The sequence below is a fragment of the Haemaphysalis longicornis genome, unplaced genomic scaffold (assembly GCF_048455015.1).
Source record: "Haemaphysalis longicornis isolate Haplotype H1 unplaced genomic scaffold, Haemaphysalis longicornis Haplotype H1 scaffold_11, whole genome shotgun sequence".
Lineage (NCBI taxonomy): Eukaryota > Metazoa > Arthropoda > Arachnida > Ixodida > Ixodidae > Haemaphysalis > Haemaphysalis longicornis.
This window is the reverse complement of record NW_027526214.1, coordinates 32,307,043-32,327,491: the sequence shown is the minus strand read 5'-3', so window position 1 is coordinate 32,327,491 and position 20,449 is coordinate 32,307,043. Positions and strand designations below refer to the sequence as shown.

General features: G+C 46.8%; 1 non-coding gene across 1 annotated transcript; it reads left to right on the top strand.

Annotated features, from left to right (window-relative positions):
* Positions 1–1,507: 1,507 nt before the first annotated feature.
* Trnat-agu (transfer RNA threonine (anticodon AGU)) lies at positions 1,508–1,579 on the top strand. The gene has a single exon. It is a non-coding gene; the product is annotated as a tRNA-Thr (tRNA).
* The last annotated feature ends 18,870 nt before the right edge of the window (positions 1,580–20,449 follow it).

Here is a 20,449-nt window from a genome sequence, read left to right as displayed (position 1 = left end):
CTGACTACACGGGGAGAAGGGGACCTTCTTTTCAACCCCCGGGGCGTGACTCCAACGTCTACAGCCTGTCATGAGCGGGTAACTGGCGGGAAGCACTCTTATGCTACCTAGGCATCAAGGCTGCCAGAACCGAGACCCTCGCTAGGCTTTCGCAGAATAATATAGTAAGGAAATGAGGGGCTCGTTGAGGAAATACAGAAAGATAGGTCAGCAGTCCACGACGCCAAAGGAGGCATAGGGGTGTGGTTAGGCTCTTTTGTTTTTTTACTACGGTTAATGAAGTGAACATTTTTTTTAAATATACAGGAGAAAGAAAGAAAAACACGCGCCCAGAGTGGGGACCGAACCCACGCCTTTCGATTACATGTCGAATGCCTTACCAATTCGGCTATCTGGGCGACTGTGTTCTCCTTCACTTTCTGGGCTATTTAGATTTACTAGGAGTGTATCTGACACTTGATGGTGGTAGCCAGCGCCACTCTGACTACACGGGGAGAAGGGGACCTTCTTTTCAACCCCCGGGGTGTGACTCCAACGTCTACAGCCTGTCATGAGCGGGTAACTGGCGGGAAGCCCTCTGATGCTACCTAGGCATCAAGGCTGCCAGAACCGAGACCCTCGCTAGGCTTTCGCAGAATAATATAGTAAAGAAATGAGGGGCTCGTTGAGGAAATACAGAAAGATAGGTCAGCAGTCCACGACGCCAAAGGAGGCATAGGGGTGTGGTTAGGCTCTTTTGTTTTTTTACTACGGTTAATGAAGTGAACATTTTTTTTAAATATACAGGAGAAAGAAAGAAAAACACGCGCCCAGAGTGGGGACCGAACCAACGCCTTTCGATTACATGTCGAATGCCTTACCAATTCGGCTATCTGGGCGACTGTGTTCTCCTTCACTTTCTGGGCTATTTAGATTTACTAGGAGTGTATCTGACACTTGAGGGTGGTAGCCAGCGCCACTCTGACTACACGGGGAGAAGGGGGCCTTCTTTTCAACCCCCGGGGCGTGACTCCAACGTCTACAGCCTGTCATGAGCGGGTAACTGGCGGGAAGGTCTCTTATGCTACCTAGGCATCAAGGCTGCCAGAACCGAGACCCTCGCTAGGCTTTCTTTCTCCTGTATATTTAAAAAAACAAAGTTCACTTCATTAACCGTAGTAAAACAACAAAAGAGCCTAACCACACCCCTATGCCTCCTTTGGCGTCGTGGACTGCTGACCTATCTTTCTGTATTTCCTCAACGAGCCCCTCATTTCCTTACTATATTATTCTGCGAAAGCCTAGCGAGGGTCTCGGTTCTGGCAGCCTTGATGCCTAGGTAGCATAAGAGGGCTTCCCGCCAGTTACCCGGTCATGACAGGCTGTAGACGTTGGAGTCACGCCCCGGGGGTTGAAAAGAAGGTCCCCTTCTCCCCGTGTAGTCAGAGTGGCGCTGGCTACCACCCTCAAGTGTCAGATACACTCCTAGTAAATCTAAATAGCCCAGAAAGTGAAGGACAACACAGTCGCCCAGATAGCCGAATTGGTAAGGCATTCGACAAGTAATCGAAAGGCGTGGGTTCGGTCCCCACTCTGGGCGCGTGTTTTTCTTTCTTTCTCCTGTATATTTAAAAAAAATGTTCACTTCATTAACCGTAGTAAAAAAACAAAAGCGCCTAACCACACCCCTATGCCTCCTTTGGCGTCGTGGACTGCTGACCTATCTTTCTGTATATATATATATATATATATATATATAGTCGTGAAGTGGAGTCCTTAGTTGCTGCAGGAATACGCACAAAGTAGAAGTACGCTCTTCGGAGACTTTATTTCCAACGTTTCGACCTGAGACAGGTCTTCCTGAAGAAGACCTGTCTCAGGTCGAAACGTTGGAAATAAAGTCTCCGAAGAGCGTACTTCTACTTTGTGTATATATATATATATATATATATATATATATATATATATATATATATAGATAGTTATACATGTGAAACAAATGAGACACATGTCCAAAGAGGTATGTTTTTACGCTGTCACCGTAGACCGGCCTTCGTGTAGTTATTCTAACGAAGGCCGGTCGATGACCGAAACATTAAAGCTATTCCTCTTTCTACGTGTGTGTGATTTTCGTCATTATGCTTACTGGTTTCCAAGAAATTGTTTCCCCCTCAAAACAACATAAATATATATATATATGTAACGCAGGAGACATGGCGCCCATCGAACCAACACCTTTTTTAACAACTTCTTCTTCCTAGTCCACCACTATCGCACCGCACCGTCTCTTGGTGGCTAATCTCCCATTCCGGCCAACTGCCCTGCACCATCCATCTACGGGACGTCACATGCTTCCCCCTCCCCCCGACAGAGTGTTTGGTGTAGGGGCGGATAATATCGTCTTAGCCTCCCCACATGGACAATGTCAGTCTGACGACCGAGTGGAGCCACGCTGCGGCCGATCTCGTAGTTTACCGCAGAGATCTTGCGTAGGACAGTATACGGCCCTTCCATTATCGCGCAGAGTTTGCCGCGGTTGGGATGCCAGGGTGACTCATATAACATGCAGTCTCCCACCTGGAGCTCTGACGGAAGAAGCTTCTTGTCGTAGATGAGCTTTTTCTTTTCGTGATACGCCAGGGAACTGCGGACTGCGTTTGCGCGAGCTTCTTGCAGGGTTTCGGCAGTGTTGGAGAGGAGGCAGGGGTATGATGGTGTGCCATACATGAGAAAACATGGTGGGTAGCCGGTGACTTCATGAGGTGTCTTCTTGTACTCATCGACAACCTCTGGAAGAAGGCGTGTCCATGGCTTTCGCGGTTCGTCGTTGATTTTGCAGCGGAGGCGAGTAACTATGGACTGGTTAGTGCGCTCGTTTAGGCCATTACACTGCGGGGGTTGAAAACTTGTGAAAAGCTGATGAATGTTGTTGTGTTTGAGGAACTGCTTGAATTTGCCTGCGGTGAATCCTGTTCCGCGGTCGGAAAGGAACTTCCGAGGCTTTCCAGCGACGAAGATGCTCTTCAGGCAGGAAATGTACGCATCGCACGTCTCATTTGGGTGCGCAAAAGCCCATACGTAACGAGTGGCATGGTCAACGGCCAAGTGAATGAACCTTTTTGGAGAACCGTAGTTCACAAAACCTCTGATGGTTTCCATAGCCAGAAGATCAAATGGGTGTTCAGTAGGTGGTAGTGACTCCAAAGATCCGAAACGCTTGGTCTTCGTCTTCTTGCAGCGCTGGCCAGTGTCACAGTGGCGAATATATTTTGAGACATCGGTGATGATGTCAGGCCAATAATATTGTGGAGACAGAAGTCGCAATGTTTTCTTGACTCCATCGTGACCTAAAGCGTCATGAGCCTTCTGAAGAAGAGAAGGTCGCAGAGCAGCTGAAACGTAGACTTTTCGAATCCCTCTACGCGTCACTATGGCCATTCCGTTTTCAATGACGTGCTTTTCAAGGCGGTTTGTCGTTGGGATGCTCTTGCAGTTGGTCAGCTGATAGAAGCTGAATAATCGGGTTTCGCGATAGTGCATCAGGTTCAATGTTTTCAGCGCCTTTTGGTGCTTGATGTTTACATCGTACATGGAGAGTTTCAAGGACCATTGAAACAGACGGCCTCGCGGATTCTTGATGTTCTTAAGCCACAGTAGCGCAGCGTGATCGGTGACCACCGTAAAAGGTTTTCCATGTAGATAGCAGTGCCATTTGTCGATAGCGTCAATAATTGCCAAGCATTCAAGCTCTGTGATGGCGTAATTGACTTCTTGCTTCAGCAGCTTTCGTGAGTGGTATGCAACTGGGTGCTCCCGGCCTTCTTCATCAGCCTGCTTCAAAACGGCGCTGATACCTTTGCTGGATGCATCACAGTACAGCACACAAGGTTTGGAGGCATCGTAGATGGCAAGAACGGGCTCTTCCGTGACAGATTTCTTCAGCTTTGTGAAAGCCAGTTGGCAGTCAGAGTCCCAGTTCCACGTAGCGTCTTTGCTGAGGAGGCACGTCAGTGGATGGGCAATTTCACTAAAGTGAGCGATGTACCGACGGTAAACGTTCACGGTACTGAGAAACCGCTGCAGCTCTTTCGGTCGTGATGGTGTGGGAAACCGCAAAATTGCCTCCACGTTGCTTCGTTTCGGAGTGACTGCTCCAATGTAAACCTGGTGTCCCATGTACTCAATGAATGTTTGTGCGAACTGACATTTCTTCATTTTGAGCCTGACGCATTCGCTTTTAAAAGCGTTTAAAATGGCGTCGAGATGCTTCAGATGGTCAGAAAACGTGTCAGAGTACACCACAATATCATCGAAGTAGTTCGTGAGGCGCGCTAAGCGGTGTTTTGCTAGGATGGACTTGACAGCCCGCTCAAAAGTGGCTGGGGCGTTCCGGAGACCGAAAGGCATAACAAGCCATTCGTAGTGACCGATACGTGTCACAAAGGCTGTTTTCGGAATGTCTTCCGGGTGCATCTTGACGTGCCAGTAACCCGATGGGATGTCTAATGTTGAAAAGTACGTCGATTTCCCGAGAGAGTCTAGAACGTCGTCAATGCGAGGAATGGGTTGGTAGTCAGGAACCGTCACTGCGTTCAGCTTGCGGTAATCTATGCAGAAACGTGTGCGCCCTTCTCCTTTTTTCTCTGCCAGAAGTGCCGGGAGAGCGTACGGAGACGTAGACAGCCGTATTACACCTTGCGTGAGAAGGTCGCTGACTTGTCTGTCCATTTCGACGCTATCGGCTTCTGAGCATCGATAGGGAGCCCTGCGGATGGGGACGTTGTTTGTGACGGGAATGCGATCCAGCTCGCTACTGATACACCCAATGTCAGTTTGTGATTTGGAAAAAATGTCCTCGTAGTTGCGGAGAAGCTGCTTAAGTGCAGACCTCTGAGTTTCATTTAGGTGGGCCAAATCGGAAGCTTGAGTTTCCTGTACACCAGCGTTTTTTCAGCCGCGTAACGAACTTGTGGGCGTTGAGAGTGAAGGACATCATTTCCTTGTCATAGGGTCAGGGTGTCGAGGTCTAGAAACAAGTTGAAGAGGTAGGCGCTGTCCAAGCCAAGAAGTAGATTGCTCTTCATTCCTTGCAGAACGTCCGCTTCTATTTCCTTCGTGATTTTTCCGATTTGTAGTTTTAGAGTGACGCGACCCAAAGTTTTAGTAGATGATGTTACTTGATCTACACTGATGCATGAATCTCTCATTATTTGCAGGGGAAGGGTTGTCAGCACTGCTTCGCTGATACAGGTCATTGAGGCTCCGGTATGAAGAGTAGCGCTGACTGGGTGCGCGTAATGAGTGCATCAAAGTGAATTAACATAGCTTTGGGTCGCCCTCCTCGTTTCCCTGGTTAGTACCGAGGGCGGAAATGCTTTCGCGTCGTGGGCATTCATTGTGCCAGTGCATCTGTCATGGCAAGCCGGCCATGGCGCAATGCCTGCATTCGGACATGTGTGCTCAGCCCGGTGTATTAGGCGGACGCTGATAGAAATTGCCGCTTGGTGCATTGATCCGTGCGTGTCGACCTGGTGGAACGCAGTGCGACTTAGCTCGGTTCATAGTAGCCTCTACTCTAAGCGCAGCTAAAAGCCACGCTGCTGGGGTGGATGGAGTAAGCCCAGCAAGAGCCATTTCCATTTCAGCAGGGAGGCCGTCGATGAGCCCTGATATAAGGTGCGCGTCCTTTAGTTCAGCAAGGCATCCCACACACATTATTTCATCGTAATATTCGTTGAGGCTCTGGCCCAATTTCAGGCGGCAATGAATAAACTGCCAGAATGGATCCGCGATGGCGCTTGCGAACCGTTCGGTCATGTATGCAACGAGGTCCTCCCAAGTTGTGCCAGTGTCAAACACCTCGGTAAGGTACCAGCGGAAGGCCTCACTTTCAAGGTAATCGGAGAAATTGCACAACTTGTCTCGCTCGGTCCATGCAGCGGCCGCAGTCTTCACCTCGAAGAGTCGGAGCCACTTGTCAAAGGGAACATCGTCGCTTGCGCCCGAGTACTTAGGGATGGTGATGGCTTTCTTGGATGTTGTCATGATGCGGGGTTGCACGGTAAATCCTGTCGGCTAGTGTAACGCAGGAGACAGGGCGTCCATCGAACCAACACCTTTATTAACAACTTCTTCTTCCTCGTCCACCACTATCGCACTGCACCGTCTCTTGGTTCTTGGTGGCTAATCTCCCATTCCGGCCAACTGCCCTGCACCATCCATCTGCGGGACGTCACATATATATATGTATATAAATGAATATATATATATATATATATATATATATATATATATATATATATATATATATATATATATATATAAATAGATATGGCGAATAACAAAAAGAGAAATGAGGGGCTCGTTGAATGCAGGCAGAATAACGGTGGGCAGTCAAGAAAACCTCGGAAAGCAAAGGAGGGAATGCGGTAGTACATAAAAACAGATAAAGAATTTTTTGCGTCAGAAAGAACCCAGGCGGCACAGAAAGTGTGCCCCAAGACCGGCCCGTTTATGGCCGCTTTCTGGCATGTCCAGCCAGCATCCAGGATCTGGTCGCCACTGATGATGCGTTGAACGGCCAACATTCGGCAACGAGCGCTTCGGTATTTTTCCGTCCGCCCTTGTCCGTACGCACAACGGCAGCTAACCGGCTGCCAGATATTGAGTTCTCTTACGGCTGCCGATGCTGAGAAAGAGAACGGCCGAAGTACGGCCTTAGGGCATCCGTTTTTTCTTCGAGAAGCGGTAATCGACCGAAGCACGGCAAGCGACCGGCCACAGAATATGCGTATTCTTGGGGTAGATGGTGTTCGAAAGGACACCGGCCTGCGCGCGACTGCCGTGTATTCGTTGTTTGAACGGTGAACCGCCCGTAAGGCGGTAGAATATTCGTTTTCTTCGGGAAACCAGTGTTATGAAGGATACCGGCCGACGTACGGCCGCAGAATATACGTTTTTCATTCGGTTAGCTGTCCTCGGCCGAATTACGGAAAGCGAATGGCCACAGAATATTTTGGCAACCATTGTTCAAGGGGAGACCGGCCTACGTAAGGTATCTGGTTATACGTCATTTTTTCGGCAAACGGCATACAGTCGAACGACGGCACGCGACTGGGCGGCGAGAATTCCTGCACAGACGTGTTTGGAAGGAGACCGACCGGTTTTTTTCCTGGGGGAGAAAAAGCCGCTAGGGAGCGGAACGACGGGGACGCGTCTTTCATCCGCTCCGTGTTTCTACGTTTTAAATGAACGAACATCGTTTGTCAAACAGTAATGAGTGTTCTCGGTGAACGGGCAAGGTGCAAGGACTCACTGGACATTAGCAGGGCACCTTTTAGGCCATCGAAATGTCATTTATTGCCACAAGAAGACTGTGCCACACCGACGGGTGAGCTAAGCCTCGCCAGTCATCGCCGCTACCACGCTTCTGCAGCCGGCTTCGTCGACGCATCAGCTCGAGGCTATTCGCCCCCTCAAGAAATGGAGAGCATTGGAGACATCGACCCGGCAGAGATGTCCGATCCGAGATGCAGATGGTTCACCAAAATAACTGGCCTTCAAGGGCGTCGAGCAAGCGGCCACCACGCAGGAGCTAAACCGCCACCATGTCAAGGACTCCTCACCAAAGAGAGGCAAGCGCGAGGAAAAGCGAAAGTTATTCTGCTTACAATTAAACTGCGTCAAGCAATGTTGCACTATGTTGTTGGTGATAAACGTAGAAAAGACTCGCTCGTGCATTGATAGGATCAACTTCATGCCCTGCGCTATGTTACTTCATGGGATTTTACGACTGCCTATTTAGAAAAATAATTCCTTTAACCTTGCGATAACAACAGAGCCTTGTCACTGACGAAACCTAGCTGTTAATTTACTTCCGATGTTTGAAGGTGAGCTTAGCTAGTGTTTGGATAAGATTCATTTGGTTAAACATAATCGCCAGCATCCTAGCAAACTTGGATTTTGTCAGAATTTTCTTGCTTAACGCAGATTGTTGAGTTCACGCACGATTTGGCTCTTGCAATAGATAAGCTAAAGTGGTTGACTGTAAATTCTTGGACTACAAAAAAACAAATGATGGTGTTCCATATCACCTTCCGCGTAGTACATTTCATCCTATGAACTGAATGAATCGGTTTTTGCATTCCTATCACTATTGGCCCTATAGCTACTGTGTACTGTGTAGTTTACCGGACTATAGCGAATGAACGTGCTTCCGTATACCTGCAGCTTTATTCGAATTTATTAACATCCTGGTGTGCTGATTCAGAAACGTTTTTGTATGTTAAACAGTGTGTTAACGGCACCTTTACAAGAAAACCTTCATTCCAATTGAATACGTATACCGTAAATTATGCTGCTGCCACAACGGACGAGGAATTTAAATACCTAGGAGTTTATTTAGGGAGAGGTTAGAGGTTAAATAGCAAGCTTCACACCATAAAAGTTACGGCTGCACGTGTTTTTGGCTTTCTGAGACGATATTTCAGTGAACCTCCATATAACTGAAAAGAACAACCGTATTTCACTCATGTGCGCTCAATCTTAGAGTAGGCATGTGTTTTCGTGGATCCCTACACCAAAGAGGTGGTTGATACGCCCGAGAACATACAGAATATGTCAGTGCTATTCGTATTAGGTAATTGGCACGCTGAACTTAGCATGAGAGAAAGTAAAAGTAAACTGAAATGGCAAAACTTGAAAGATCACAGACGAAACCACAGGCTGAACTTTTTTCGTAATATCTGTAATTCGATAACTGGAGTAGAAGGGAGAAGTATGTCCAAGCCCCATTCTACCTATACCAAAGTGGGACCGCTTGCTCAAAGCAAATTAACTTTCCTTTAAAGGTGACGCCTTGCGCAATTCATTTTATTTTACATCAATAATGCAGTGTAATTATCTTCCACGTATGATTGCATTAACTGTTTATATTGACAATTTTACGCGCGCATTGTAGAATTATTTTGTTATTTTGTCTCATATTTAATGCTTAATGTTATGTATCTCCCGTCTGTAATGCATGCAGAGGCAAGCAGGCATCAAATAAATAAAGAAACAAACAAACAAACAATCAAATAAATAAAAAGAAAACAATGAATAAATAAATGAATAAAAATATATAAATAAATAAACAAATAAAGAAACTTCCAGACGCGCAAGTTTGCCTCCGACGGGTTGAGAACGCTACGCATTCAACCTTCACCAATAAAATATTTATTACCCTATTCGTTGCAGTATGTAAGGTTTCCTGTAAGCATGCTACCATTGCTATGTTATTGGTTTGAAACATATTATGTAACTCTAATTTTACGCCTTTTCTTGCGTGAACACAGAGGGATACAACTGCAGCCACCTTAAGCTGGGCGTCATTCGCAACGCGTCTAGAATTTTTTGAACGTAGTATGACAATAGAAGAAAATTAAGTTCTTTTGGACTATTAAGTGGTGTGGACAAATACTGCTGAAAACAACATTAAAATAGATTGAAAATGAAAGTAACTCTTCGCTCCTTCTTAGGATCAGTCCTGCGCAAGATCATCAGAAAAATTGATCGAGTAGAAAATGTCTTTGCAAGAAAAATTGGCAAAAAGTGGACATGCTTTTTTGGGAACGAGTTATATTAAATGCTCCTGAGTGTTTTGTTGAGAACCAAAGCGCTTCGTAAAGGCATTCACGCCGGTTTTATATACATCAAATTGGTGAAGCAACTGTTATAAAAATATTTTACGTAGTCATAGCATGAAAGTGTTCCGGAATATTGCCGTAAAAGAAATTGGCTAAAAGCTGCGCAATTTATCTCTCTGAAATTCAACCCAATAAACTATGCGCCCTCCTCTATCCGCCCCCCTCCTCTTTCCCCGTTTATTCCAGGTAAGCCACCCCACAGAGAATATCAGGATCGGGACAATACATCTATTTAAGCTCTACAATGAACTGAATATTTTCTGTTTTCGGCAGAAAAAGAGGCACAGCATTTAAAGGAACGACAATTTGTGAGCACTGTTTAATAAACGAATTTTGCTATCAACTGAGGCTGCTAATTAGGCAAGGAAGGCTGAACGTAGAAGAAAGGCAGGAACGTTAACCTGGCTAGAGCCTAGTTTGCTATCCTGTACGTGGGAAAGGAGAAATGGGCAAAAAAGAGAGAGGAAAAAAAAGAGGAAAAGTTGGACCAGACACGTATGCCAAGCACAGAGGCACTGACAGCGATTGACACTGGAAGATCTCAGTCTATAGCCTAGTGTTCAAGTTCGTCGCCCGTAGAAAATGTAATAGTTCTTGAGTCGCCTTCTGAGCGGTTGACTGAGAAGGCCAGTGGCACAGAATATTTCCCTCCGAAAATGGCCGCCGAGAGTCCAGGTTCCTCAGCGCTGACGACAGCTTTTTTCTTTCAGCCGAGTAGCGTGGGCACTCGCATAAAACGTGGCGTACCGTCTCCGATGTGCCGCACGTTTCGCACTGCGCCCTTGCTGCCATTCCTATTAAGTACGGGTAGGCATTTGTGAATGCCACCCCCCGCCAGAGACGGCAAAGAAGAGTTGCGTCAGACCGTGGGAGGCCAAGTGGAAGGAGACGTTGCAGGTGTGGGTCAAAGGCACCAATGCGTGCGCATGTGGAATCTTCTGGAGACCATTGGAGATAGCTGTTTCCCGGGCTAGAATGCGGAGGACCCTAGCTGCGTCCGTCCTAGACAGTAAGATGAGTACAGTTGTCGCTGTTTGATGCGCCAGCCGGGCGGCAGCGTCCTCACTTTCGTTGCCGACAATGCCGCAGTTGCTAGGAAGCCACTGTAGGGTGACATCATGACCCGCCTGGGCAGCACGGTCGTATACCATTGTTATTCTGTCAGGAGATGCTCGTGAGGTCCCCGGCACAACGCTGACTGGAGTGACTGAAGTGCAGGCTTCGAATCACAGAAGATAGCCCATCTGCGGCACGAACTTTGCTCGATGGTGTGAAGAGTGCTACGGATGGCCGTAAGTTCTGTAGCCTTGGATGTCGTAAGATTGGCTATCTTGAATTTGATGCACAGTGACATTCGTGGTATAACAACAGCTCAGGCAGAACCCGACGATGTTACCGAGCCATCAGTGTATACATGGGTTCGGTCACTGTATTGCTCGTGCATGTACGTCAAGGCGAGCTGTTGCAGGGCCGGATTTGGAAGATCACCTTTTTTTGTCACTTCTGGGATATCTAGGCACACTCGGGGCTGCATCACACACCACACGCAACGAGAGGTCTCATCTCCGGCGTGTAGTTCGATGGAACGCTGGTGTTCTGGGCAGCTACTACCCTTGCGAACGACGCCCGGGGACCGGTCGCTGGTATTCCCGCGAGGTGATGATCAGGTAGATGGGCGAGGTGCCTGATATGTGTCCTGAGTATTTCGACGTCCACAAAGGTGGCCAAAAGGTGATTTGGAGCCAGGGCAATGGCCGCTGCTGTGGACGTACATCGTGGTAGGCCAAGACAGGTTCGCGGGGCCTGAGCTTGAATACCCTGAAGTGCCCGAGTAGTTGTGCGGCACGCTCCAGAATGGACAGGAGCACTGTATCGCAGATAGCCCAAGAACAGCACGTTGTAATGCTGTAACATCGACTTCAGTGGTGTTCCCCACGTCTTGCCGCCGATCAGTTGGAGCACATGCACCACTGCAGAGAGCCTCTTCTTTAGAACGTTAACATGAGCGCTCCAAGAAAGGCCTCTGTCGACAACTATGCCGAGAAACTTGTGATTTCTCACAGAAGACACCCTTTCACCATTAATATACGAAGGGTATGCATACATAGGCTTTCGCGTAAACAGAAGCACGGCGCATTTGCTGCTGGATAGTTCCAAGCCTTGTCCGTGTAGATATGAGGTCGTCAAGTCTGCGGCATTTTGCAGTCGGGCGCACACATGCCGACGAGTCACACCATCTGCCCAAACACATATATGGTTGGCGTATATGGACACGTGAACCCTCCTTGGAAGGCGAGAAATCAGGCCAATTAGTGTAAGGTTGAACAGTGTAGGGCTCAGGACGCCTCCTTGGGGAACACCACGGTGAGTATGGTGAGCTGATCTCGGCCCATCTGCAGTCATAACAAAGAATGACCTCTCTGTTAGGTAGTTCCGTATCCACTGGTAGACCCGGCCACCGAGCCCCACAGCCTGCAGTACTTTGAGAATCGCATGGCGCTCCACGTTATCGTAGGCCCCTTTACGTCGAGGAACAACGCGGCACATATCCGCTTCGCACTTTTCCGCTTATGCACAAAAGTCACCAAATCAATAACGCAGTCAATAGATGAGCGTCCACCACGGAATCCAGCCATGACATCAGGGTAGACATTGTAACGCTCCAGGAACCACTCCAGACGTGCGAGAATGATTCGCTCCATCAGCTTTCCAACGCAACTTGCAAGTGCAATTGGTCGGTATGCCAGTGGATCCAGCATAGATTTTCCGGGCTTCAGGAGCACCAGGAGCTTAAGGAGCTCCTTTAACTTAGCAAAGCTGCGCTGAAAGCTTGACGGCTGGTGGTTGCACGCGAGCTCACTTTGATGTGGCTGCATTGGACCCAAAATACTGGGTTTGTGCTGCTTCTGCACTGCGCGAATGAGTCATCTGATTGCGCGACAAGCAGTGACCTGCCTCAGTACAGTTAACGTACTGCGGCTGAACTCCAATGCCCGTAGCGCGGCCGTATTTCCGGTAGCTTTATTCTGGCTGGAGTCCGACGACCGCATCTCGGCTGTCCTCCGGCGGCCGTACTTCGGCCGTACACGGGTGGCTTTGGAATGGCCCGAGCCCTACGGCTGGAATCTGTCGATATGACCGTAAGCCGGTCGACTGGGCGACGGACACTGGCCGTTGGACAGCCATGGGAGTACGGACGTATACGGCCAAAAGGGCCACATTCGGACATGGGCCGATCATGGCTGCCGGAAAACGGCCGGACAGAAAATCACCGGCCAAAGTACACCGGCCTGTATTAGGCCAAACAGTCCTGTGCTGCCTGGAAAAGTGGTGAAAAAAATGCCTGTCGGGTGGGATCCAAACCCACGACCTCCAGAATGCCGGTCTGGTGCGATGACCACTACGCTATTGCGGGGCTGTTTCCCCACCACTTTCTCGGGTATTTATGTTAAGGTATTTATTGATTCCTGCAGTTGGGGGTGGAAGCCACCGCCACTCGGCCAACGGGGTGAAGGGGACCTTCTTTTTAATACCTGGACCGTGACTCGAGTGTCTACGATAAGTCGATCAGCGATGAACCCTCTTAAGCTAACCTTGGTGCCAAGACTGCTAGAACAGAGGCCCTCGCTAAGCATGTAGCGGATCCGAAAATTGCAAATGAGGGGCTCGGTGAATTAGGACAGAATAAGGCTTGGCAGTCAAGAAAACCTCGGAAAGCAAAGGAGGGGACGCGGTATGTCATACAAAGAGATAAAAAATTTTTTGAGTTACAAATAAAGCGGTGAAAAAATGCCAGCCCGGTATGATCCGAACCCACGACCTCCAGAATACCGGTCTGGTGCGATAACCTCTACTCTACTGGCGGGGCTGTTTCCCCAACACTTTCTCGGGTATTTATGTTAAGGTATTTTTTTATTCCTGCACTTGGGGGTGGAAGCCAGGGCCACTCAGACAACTCGGGCTAATGAAGACCAATACTACAAATATATATATATATATATATATATATATATATATATATATATATATATATATATATTGTAAGAGGCCTTCAAGGAGACGTCGCTCACTGATAGAGTGGAGGATACAGACGCCGTTTATTTGGCGAACGCGCAGCCAAGCAGCACTAGCCTCAGGTATGATAATGATCATGTACAGGTGACGAAGATGAAGCATTACTGAAAACGATGACAGGTGATGATTACACAGAAGATTGAAATCAGCGAAATATTGTGCCGCGGAGAAGTACAGTGCTTACACTAATTGCCCCCCTCGAGGAAGGCGGCCGCCCGGCCGCTGGCATTTAGGAAGTGCGAGAGTGGAACTTTTTCAGACGGGAGACATGCACAATTTCGGTTCCCCGACAGCGACGGTCCGTGCTGGGAGACACAGGGGTGACCCGATAGTTGACTGGCGACGTCCGCTCCAGAACGGTATAAGGGCCAATGAATCACCGAAGAAACTTTTCGCATAGCCCAGGCACACGAACGGGAGTCCAGCGTAGAACCTGGTCCCCAGGGCGGTACTGGATACACCGGTGAGAGGCGTCGTACTGGAGCTTGCAATCCTTCTGGCAGGCTTGCGTGTTTTCACGCGCAATACGGCGGCAGTGGTGAAGGCGAGAGATGAATTCGTCAGACCCGGGGACAGATCCCGCCGCAGGTGCAGAGAACAGACACGTGTCTATGACGAAGGAGGGATCTCGGCCATAAACAAGGAAAAACGGAGCGTACCAAGTGGTTCGTTGGCGTGCCGTATTATACGCAAATGTTACGAATGGAAGGATGGCGTCCCAGTTAGTATGACTTGGTCCGATATACATGGAGATCATATCCGAAAGTTTACGATGGAAGCGTTCCGTGAGGCCGTTTGTTTGGGGGTGATATGAGGACGTCGTTTTGTGGATGGTATTCGATGCACGAAGCAGGTCTGCAATGACGCTTGAAACAAATGTTTTCCCACGGTCACTTAGTAGAACCCGGGGGGCGCCATGGCGTAAGATCACGTTATGCAAGATAAATTCGGCGACTTCTTGGGAGCAGCCAGAGCGAACAGGGGCCGTCTCTGCATAACGCGTCAAATGGTCAACCGCGGTCACGATCCAACGGTAGCCGGATGAGGTGGATGGTAAAGGGCCGTATAGATCAATACCCACCACGTCAAAAGGTTCTGCCGGACAAGGAATGGGTTGTAGAAGTCCAGCAGACGCAGTTGTCGGGCGTTTGCGATGCTGACACAATCCACAGGAACTGACATACTTAGCGACCCACCTTGACATGCCAGGCCAGAAGAAGCGAGCTCGGACCCTATCAAACGTTTTTTGAAAGCCGAGGTGGCCAGCAGCTGGGTCATCGTGAAAGGCTTCTAAAATCTTTGGCTGCAAAGCCCGATAGCTACAGGCACCCATTTTTCTCCAGCAGGGTGATGGTTGACGCGGCAGAGCACACCATTGCGGAACGTGTACTTTGCAAGCTGGCGTCGTAAACGGCTTTTAGGAGGCTGCGTCACCCCAGACAGTCGGTCAGTTATGGTTCGGCAGTGCGGGTCCGCCTGCTGAAAAGACACCAGCTCGGAGCACCCAAAAGATGGCGCAGGGTCGATGGGAGCCAATGATGTAGCTCGTGCAGCGGAGGAAACATCGCCAGCGGTGTTTGATGTCGACCCGAGGGGACATCGTGACAAGGCATCCGCATCAAGGTGTTTCTTGCCTGATTTGTACTGTACAGTGTAGTCGTACTCCTCTAATCGCCAAATCCACCGTCCGAGCCGCCGGAAAGGTTCTTCAGCGTCGACAACCAGCACAAGGCGTGATGATCGGTCACTACGGTGAAGTGGCGGCCGTATTAGTAGGGACGGAATTTTTGTACCGACCAGACGACAGCCAGGCATTCTTGTTCAGTAATGGTGTAGTTTTTCTCTGCGGAACTGAGAGTGCGGCTGGCATAGGCCACAACACGCTCTCTAGATTGGTTATCGCGCTGGAGAATAACAGCACCAATTCCGTACCCGCTTGCAGCCGTATGTAATAAGGTTGGTTTGGTGTCGTCGAAATGGGTCTTTGATGGTCTTCGAGGTTGACTTGAGGCATACTGCAAACACTCTAAACTTGCTCATTGGAGAGTTCAATGGTTGGGCTATCACAAGAGATGACGGCTGAGGCTGAAGAGAGAAAGTCCCACCCCAAATGAAAGGTAAGCGCGTCTTTTAAGGCTTGAAATGATTTTTCGCAGTCCTCAGACCATACGAAGGGCGTGCCAGAACGAAGAAGCTGGTTTAGCGGACACGCTAGGGTGGCGAAGTTTCACACGAAACGTCGAAAGTAGGAAGCCAGGCCAAGAAAGCTGCGGAGCGTCTTCTGTTGCTGCGGGCGTGGGAAGCTCATGACTGCGCTACTCTTCTCAGGGTCGGGCCGGACACCTTCTTTGCTCACGACATGGCCAAGGACCTTGATGGCTTTGCTGGCAAAATGACATTTTTTTGTGTTGAGCTGTAGGCCGGCGGTAGCGGGACAGGTGAGCACTTCATCTAGCCGCTGCAGGTGCTGAGAAAAGGTGGACGAGAAGACAACGATGTCGTCCAGATAGCACAAACAGGTCGTCCACTTTAGGCCACGGAGAACAGTGTCCATGAGTCGCTCAAAGGGGGCGGGCGCATTAAACAACCCGAACGGCATAACGTTAAACTCGTATAAGCTGTCGGGGGTACAGAACGCTGTTTTCTCCTTATCGGCCTCGTACATTGGTATCAGCCAATATCCTGAACGTAAATCCAGGCTTGAAAAATATTCAGCTCCTTGCAAAAAATCCAAAGCATCGTCAATCCTTGGCATCGGGTAGACATCTTTCGTGGTAATTTTGTTAACGGCTCAATAATCCACGCAAAAGCGAACTGACCCATCCTTCTTTCTAACTAATACAACAGGAGAAGACGAGGCACTCGCGGAGGGCGAATTATGTCTCGCTTAAGCATATCTGAGACATTCTCTTCAATTATTTTTCGTTCAGACGCCGACACACGATACGGGCGGCGGCGTATGATGTGTGGACAGTCTGTCTGTATGCGGTGTGCTGCGGCAGTGGTCTGGCCTAACGTTTTGGAAAAGGAGTCGAAAGACAAACGGTGCTGAAGTAGAAGTGTCCGAAAAAAGTCAGATGAAGCATTACTGAAAAGGATGACAGGTAATAATGATTACACAGAAGATTGAAATCAGCGAAATATTGTGCCGCTGAGAACTACAGTGCCTACAATATATATATATATATATATATATATATATATATAAATATATATATATATATATATATATATATATATATATATATCTGGGGGTGTGTGTTTGTGTGTGTGTCATGATTATTATCATAGGCCTGGTTCTGTCGACTGCACGACGAAATCCTCTTACAAAGATTTCCAGCTGGGCGTAAGGAGTGCTATCTGAGTTCAAGTTTTCCCGCCAAATTTGGAGCTCATATCTCCATCGAGTTCTCGGGGACTGCTATTGCGTTTGCGGTATATAGGCAGCCGCTTTTTTAAATGGATGGTCGACCTGTGGTCCCTCATTCCCAAAATTCTAGTCTTCATTTGAAGTCGAATGTCCTCCACCTCAGTTTGTTCTCAGATTCATGCTGCTGTTTTGCAAGCCCGGAGTATGACCCCAGGCTTACGGTGTTCCGTGGTCCGTTGTGCCGATTTAAGTTTTCTTTCGATGTGTTTGGTGATACTTCAAGTCTCTGTCCAGTAAGTCATTACCGGAAAAGTGCATGGATCAAATACAACCTTTTTTAGAGACAGAAAAACCATACCAGTAAGTATACCTGAGTTCTTGCCAAAAGCAATGCCAATGCATGTTTAGCAGATAATTTCCCGTTCATGGTTTGATCAGGTAATGTACATTGGCGTGTTGATTCGATATTGTCTTGATGTTTTTGCGTTTATTTGTAAGCCTGCATTTATACTGTCCGAGCCCAATTGGCAAAGCTAGCCCTGCAAATCCTGCATGCATTGACTGCAGAAGACAATGTCGTGTGCAAACCTTCAATGGCTGAGGGATTCCCCATTGCTTTGCACTCGAGTTTTCCTCCAATTAGGCTTTCTGAACACACCATCCTAAGAGGCTGTAAATAACTTGGGCACTATTGTGTTCCGTTGCCAGACTCTTTTTGTGTAGGAAAAAACAAGTTCTGTTATGAAACCATATGGTTGCGCCAAGCTGGCGTTTTAAGATGCACATTGTTTATCGCTACATATATTGCGCTCGAAAAGAGGCACTGCCACCCTGCTTTTCTTTTCTCGATATATATATATATATATATATATATATATATATATATATATATATATATATATATATATATATATATAGATGACGCTAAAATATCTTTTCAAATATGTAACACCTTCATATGTGAATGCCAGGTCCAGTTTGGATAAAGAAGCGTTTTTGCTGGGCAGGCAAAAATGCTTGATACCCGAATCTGCCGTAAATAACTGTGTAATATTCTCAAAGACGTGAAGAATCCGGCCTTATCCTGACATAAAACACAATGGTGAGTCCATACCTGTAAAAAGGAGCAGACGTTTTTGATTGTGGTGTCGGAAGAAAAGCTCACATTCGTTCTTTACATCCAACAACTACAACAAAAAATGGTAAAAGAATGTATATTTTGACAGTCCCCCCTCACCAATCATAGGGTGCAGAGATAGGACTCCTGCTTTGTCTATATACGCCGCTTTAGGGTCCCGTTTGCACTGCGCAATTGTTGTGTATGGGTCAGCACGAACACAACGCTAAAATGCCCGACCCAACGCTGCATTTGGGGCTTCGCCTCTAGTGTTGCACATTCCGTACTAGTCCATTCCAGACTATTTTTACAGAGTGCCACAAATGGTGCTAAGGTTTCCAGCGAACTTATGTTGACCTTCTAAATGCTTCTAAATTCTCATCAATGCATAACCATTCTTCTAACCAATTTTATGATACATCGAGAACCAAGTTGTTTTCAAATCCCCCATGAAGTTCTGTTACTCATTTTCAGAGAGTAAAGGAAGAAGTGACTCGTTATGAGTTCTCTTTGAATGCTTTCACAATATCTCCCACTAATATTATAGCCCCATGACACTTTCGCCCTGTACCAAGTGGCTGGTCTTCTTCCCAAATACAGGGGAATATAGGAAAAACTGATTTAAAAGTGGATTTTAATCAATCGAGCAAAATAGGCTAACCTACTTCGATAGCGACTCCACGATGTGGCGTCCTCAGATGCACAAAAGAAGTCACTTAAAAACGGCACCAAACGCTGACCTACGTGGCGCCGCCAAGTAAATAAAGTTTTTTGGACGCATAGTAGTATTTACAATATTAGTTTTCCTTTTTGAATGCATATTACCTTTTACTGTTATAAGTACCTAAAAATATACAATATAGAAACTATAGGTTTTTGGTCACTCAGCAGATGTTTTAGAGGCACTGCGTTTGTTGAAACTACATTACGCATGCATTGCAAAACACTCGTTTATGTCAGTTAAATCATCAACAATTTCGTTCGCCCTCGAATAATTTGTTCCTTTTCAGACATATTAGCGAGACTTTTCATGATTGAAGTTCCTTGTGCTAGAGCACGGCCTGGCCTTCCTCAGAATCCGCACAAGTGACTACAATTTGAAATAAAAGGAAACAAAAACATTGAAGCAGGATTTCTCAAACACGATGTCTGCTTGGAAAAGAAACATTTTCTCTTCAACTATTTAGGTTTTAAAACAAGTGTTTGAGATTTGTTTACAAATGCTTTATGCACATTCCGAACCAAAATGAGTATTTTCTCAGCCAAATTCGTTTCTTCATTCAAACTTATTTCTGTGGAACATGAAAAAAATTTTAGTTTGTGGTATGTATATATATTTTAAAAATAAAGGTTATTGGTATCATTCTTGATCTGTTTCTAACAGAAGCCTTAGGCATTTAAAACATATAAAAAGTGTTTCACAATGGTGACTACAAAAATATTTATGCAAATGTGTCTGAACACGGAAAAAGAGCAAAAACATTTTAGAATTTTATTTAAACAAATAGCACATATGCTTATATGGCATTTGGCACACGATTAACTGATACTTAGTAATAAATGGGATGCGAAAGGTAAATTTCAGAACTGAAAAAGAAGCGAAAGTCGCCGCACAAGTAGTTGGATAACTACGTCGACCATCCCTTAAAATAAAAACAGGACACGAAAACTGATTTTGTTCAGCAATTCATGTATCTGCAGTGATAGAAATGTCGCGACGGAGTTTTTCAGTTATGCGTCAAAAACGTCCACTGTGATATCTTGTACTGCGCACGGATCAAATTTTAGTGTTTGCAGAACCATAAATAAGATGACAAGAAATTTCACGCCAGAAGCCTATGGCATTTTTTTCGTTCTAAGTCTGACAGTTGAACCTCATCTTTGTAAGTCCATCCTTTATACAGGTTTGCTGAGGGTCGTCCATAAATTGCATCCGAAAAATTGCCGAAAGACCGCGTTGTTAATTTGTTTTTAAACTATTTTTGTAAGCCTATTCTTCAAACCATGAAGAAACAGTGTTTTGGGTTTTGGGTAAACAGACAGTTGAATTTGGAACCAATAAATTATGGAATAACTTGCCTGTTAACCCTAAAAATCAATTAAGTCGCTCATCTTACAAACAATCAATACTTAAATTTATTCTCGAAGACCCCCTCTTCTCATTTGATTAGTTCGAATGACTTCGATCTTTGTTTATGCTCACTTTTTTTTCAACTTCTCACC